The following is a 5,530-nucleotide window of genomic DNA, read 5'->3' as shown; positions in this document are numbered from 1 at the left end:
TTTTGTTTTTATTATTTTTAAGGTTTTATTTTATTTTTAAAGTTTTTTTAAAGGTTATTTTTAAGGGTTTATTTTATTTTATTTTTTTAAAGATTTTATTTATTTATTTGACAGACAGAGATCACAAGTAGGCAGAGAGGCAGGCGGGGGCTGGGGGGGAATCAGGCTCCCCACTGAGCAGAGAGCCCGATGTGGGGCTCAATCTCAGGCCCTGGGATCATGACCTGAGCTGAAAGCAGAGGCTTCAACCCACTGAGACACCCAGGCACCCCGAAGATTTTATTTTTAAGTAATTTCTATACCCAACATGGGGCTCAAACTCACAACCCCAAGATCTAGAGTTGCATGCTCTACTGACTGAGCCAGCCAGGTGCCCCCATAATATTCTATCTTAAGGCAATACCTTATTTCCTTATTTACAGACATTCAGATTGCTTCCATTGCTTATTACTACGAACAATGCTACAACAAATAAATTCACACCAATATTCTTATTGAAGAGCTTTTTTGTAGACTAGATTTCCAAAGTTGGATTACCATGTTAAAGAATCACCACATCGTGGTGCCTGGAAAGCTTAGTCATTAAGTGTCTGCCTTCAGCTCCGATCATGATCCCAGGATCCTGGGATCCAGCCCTGCATCCGGGCTCCCTGCTCAGTGGTGAGTCTGCTTCTCCCTCTCCCTCTGTGATCTCTCTTGCTCTTATGCTCTCTTTAATAAATAAACAAATTAAATATTAAAGAATCACCACATTCAAAGTTTCAAAACTGCCAGAATAGTTCCCAAGAAGGATGTAGAGTTTACACTATGGTCAACAATATGCGTGTACTTTTCTCACACCCTTACCAGCAATAGATATAAATCTTTTTTTTTTTTTTCAAATTCAAGGGTGAAAATGTTCTCATTTTCTTAGGAAAGTGCATTTTCTTGGCTACCAATGAAGTTTCTTGTTTATTAGCCATTTGTACTTCCTTTCCAATAACATGGCCAGTTTGTATCCTTGGCCCATTTATCTCATCTTTTTTTTTTCTTATCAGTTTGTGGGAGTTCTTTGTACAGTTTAGACATTAACTCTTTAGACTCCCAGATTTATAAATGCAGCTCAGATCTCCACCTTGAACTCCGCACACATCTCTAATTGCCCATTGCATCTCCACTTGCGTGACTTAGAGGCATCTCACACGTACCATGACCCAAACTGAATTCCTGATCTTTCACGAAAATCTGCTTCTCCCACAACATCCCCCATCTCAGTAAATGACAACTCCATGCTTCCAGGTTGCTCACTGTCATCTTTGGCTCCTCTTTCTCTCACAGCTCACATCTAGTTGCATATTGTGTTAGTTCTACTGTCCAAGTACATCCAAATCTGACCACTTCCTCTGAATTCTACTGGAGCTGCCCTGATCCGTGTCACTATCACCTTTCTTTTTTTTTTTTTTTTTAAGATTTTTATTCGTTTGACAGACAGATCACAAGTAGGTAGAGAGGCAGGCAGAGAGAGAGGGAGAAGCAGGCTCCCCTCAGAGCAGAGAGCCCGATGCGAGACTCGATCCCAGGACCCTGAGATCATGACCTGAGCCGAAGGCAGAGGGTTAACCCACTGAGCCACCCAGGCGCCCCGTCATTGTCATCTTTCTCTTGGATTCTACCAGTAATGTTCTGAACAAACAACTGCTTTTTCTTTTCTTTTTAAAGATTTTATGTATTTAATTTGACAGAGAGAGAGGGACAGTGAGAGAGGGAATACAAGCAGGGGAGTCGGGGAGAAAGAAGCAGGTTTCCCACTGAGCAGGGAGCTTAATGCGGGGCTCGATCCCAGGACCCCAGGATCATGACCTGAGCTGAAGGCAGACACCCAATGACTGAGCCACCCAGGCACTGCAAAACAACTGTTTTCCATTGGTTTTTGCTCATTTCAATAGCAGCCAAAAAAGATATTTGTAAAACTATGGGAGATAAGCCATATCAGATAAACTCCCCTGCTCTTTGCCCTCCACAGACTTCCAGCCTCATTTTGTAGTAAAAGCCAGGGTTTTTATCATGAATGGATGTTGTACTTTGTCAAATACTTTTTCTGTGTCTATTGAAATGATCATATGGTTCTTATCTCTTCTCTTATTGACGTGATGTATCACATTGATTTGTGAATAGTGGACCACTCTTGCAATCCAAGAATAGAAAATCCAGAAATAAACCCACAACTATATAGTGAACTAATCTTTGACAAAGCAAGGAAGAATACCCAATGGGGAAAAGTCTCTTCAGCAAATGGTCTTGGGAATACTGGGCCACTTTCTTATACCATATATAAACATAAATTCAAAATGGATTAAAGACCTCAATGTGAGACCAGAAGCCTTAAAACTCCTAGAAGAGAATACAGGTAGTAATTCCTCTGACATCAGCCAGAGCAACTTTTTACTAGATAGGTCTCCTGAGCCAAGGGATAGAAAGCAAAAATAAACTATTGGGACTACTTCAAAATAAAAAGCTTCTGCGCAGCAAAGGGAACAATCAACAAAACTACAAGGCAACCTATGGAATGGGAGAAGATATTTGCAAATGACATATCTGATAAAGATCTCGTATCCAAAATCTGTAAAGAACTTCTACAACTCAACACTCAAAAAACACCTAATTAGAAAGTGGGCAGGAGACATGAACAGACATTTCTCCAAAGATGACATACAGATGGCCAACAGACATGTGGAAAGATACTCATCGTCACTGATCAGAATCACTGTGAGATATCACACCTGTCAGAATGGCTAAAATCATCAACACAAGAAACAAGAGGTGTTGGCAAGAAGGTGGAGAAAGAACCCGCTTGCACTGTTAGTGGGAATGCACAGTTGTGCAGCCCCTATGGAAAACAGTATAGAGTCTCCTCAAAAAGTTGAAAACACAACTAACCTGTGATCCGGCAGTGGCACTACTGTATACCCAAGGGATACAAAACACGATTTCAAAGGGATACATGCACGCTTATGTTTATAGCAGCATTATTTACAATAGCCAAGATATGGAAGCAGCCCAAGTGTCCATCGATTGATGAGGGATAAAGAAGCTGTGAGATATATAGATCTATCTGTCTATCTATCCATGCAGCCATACTGGCACTTTGCTATTATAGAATATATATATATATATATATATATATATATATATATATAATAGCATGTTAATATAATATATATTATATATCAGTATATATAAGATGTATATATAATGGAATATTATTGAGAATGAAATCTTGCCATTTGCAACAACATGGGTGGATCTAGAGTATAATGCTAAGCAAAATAAGCTGCTCAGAGGAAGACAAATACCATATGGTTTCACTCATGTGTTGAATTTTAGAAACAAAGGAACAGGGGCATCTGGGTGGTTCAGTGGGTTAAAGCCTCTGCCTTCGGCTCAGGTCATGATCCTGGGGTACTGGGATCGAGCCCCACATTGGGCTCTCTGCTCAGTGGAGAGACTGCTTCCCTTCTTCTCTCTTTGCCTGCCTCTCTGCCTCGTTGTGATCTCTCTCTGTCAAATAAATAAATAAAAACCAAAGGAACAAAGGGAAAAAAGACACAAACCAAGAATTAGACTTGTTAGTTTTTTTTTTTTTTTTTTTTTTTTAGAAGGGGAAAGAGAGAAGGGGGTGGGGAGGGGCAGAATCTTAAGCAGGCTCCGCACCCAGTGTGGAGCCTGATGTGGAGCTCCACCTCACAACCCTGAGATCATGACCTGGGCTGAAATTGAGTTGGACACTTAATTGGCTGAGCTACCCAGGCCGCAAGAAACAAACGCTCTACTATAGAGAACAAACTGGTGCTTACCAGAGGGGAGGTGGGTGAGGGATTGGTTAAACAGGGGATGGGAATTAAGGAGTACACTTGTGATGCAAACCTGGTGAGGTATGGAAATGTTGCATAAAATAAACACTTAAAAAAAGAAGTGAAACCAGTCATTTCATCGGCCCCTGTGGTGCTACAACCTTCTCTTACAACTTCACGCTCTATTATTTACTCTGTTACAGTCTCCAGCCATACTGGCACGTGGCTGTTCCTCCGACAGGCAGACACACTCTTGCCCCACGACTTACTGACTTTAGTTACTTTCTGGCTGGAATGATTCTCCTTAGAATGGCTTGCTCTGTCATTTCAAATCTTGAGCGCTACCATTTTTTAAACTTTTTTTTTTTTTTAAAGATTTTATTTATTTGACAGACAGAGATCATACGTAGGCAGAGAGGCAGGCAGATAGAGAAGTGGAGGCAGAGATCCCGTCGAGGGGCTTGATCCCCGGATCCTGAGATCATGACCTGAGCGGAAGGCAGAGGCTTTAACCCACTGAGACACCCAGGTGCCCCACTTCTTACTTTTTTTAAAGTAGGCTCCACACTCAGCACAGAGCTCAGTGTGGGGCTAGAACTCAAAACCCTGGGATCAGGACCTGAGCTGCAATCAAGAGTGGGTCACCTCACAGAAGGGGCCCCTCAGGCGCCCCTAATACCATCTCAAGATATTATGTTCTAATGGTCCGTTTTAGTTCATTGTTTATGTTTCTGTCCACCATAGCGTAAATTCCAAGGTCAGGATTTTTGTCACTTTTTGTTCACAGCCGTACCCTTGGCGCTGCCCATTTGGTAGGTGCTCAATAGAATCAGGAGAATGCGCATGTTGCAGGTAAAATATTGTCCTGAGTTTGTCGCATGTGTTTATGTTTCTGATGTCTTCTGCCACGCAAATTACTTTTATTTACATACACCTGTTGGTTTGGAATTTTTTATTTTAAGGCTCAACTTTTGTTCCCTCAGGGACTGTTCTGACCTAATATTGTTTCATTAAACTTTTCATTGTGGAAAATTTTTCAACGCACGCAAGAGAGATACATCTCATATTTCCCTTGTGGAGATTCCATAAAGGCAGAAAGTCCGATTTTTCAGTCTCCATCTTCCGCCAGGACCTCAGCAACATCAGGGAACGTGTTTCCAAAGAATGAATTAACAGCACGAGGGCTCTCTGGGGCAGATGCCTCTCCGGCCCCTCGGACACCCCAGCACAGTCCTGGAGGCGGCAGTTTGCTGACTGAAGGCGGCTGTCCCGATTTCTTCGGCCAGGCCCGACCCTCTCGTGGACAGGCCCGCTGCCGCCTCCAGGTTCGCCCTACGTTGCCAGAATGGGAGGAGCTCTGACTTCCGACTGAACAAAGTTTTTCTCGGGCCCGCCGATCCCGGCCCCACCCCGGCCAGAGGCCATCTCACCGACTAGGCCTCTCCGCCGCCGACGCTGCCCGCGCGCGTTCCCCCTTCTCCAACCCTTCTTTTCCCCCTCCCCCCGGCAGTGGCGGTTGGTCGCGCGCCGTCGTCCCTTTCCCGCCCCCTCCGCTAACGAGCGGGCTCCAGACCCTCTGGGATTGGCTGCGCCTGAGAGCATCTTCTTTCAGCCTCTATGATTGGATGCAGGACGCGCGGGATGTGGGCCCCGATTGGCTAGGTCAGGGCGCCTGCGCGGCGGGGTTCTCGGTCGCCAGC

The sequence above is a fragment of the Meles meles genome, chromosome 8 (assembly GCF_922984935.1).
Source record: "Meles meles chromosome 8, mMelMel3.1 paternal haplotype, whole genome shotgun sequence".
Lineage (NCBI taxonomy): Eukaryota > Metazoa > Chordata > Mammalia > Carnivora > Mustelidae > Meles > Meles meles.
Note: the sequence above shows the minus strand (reverse complement) of the source record.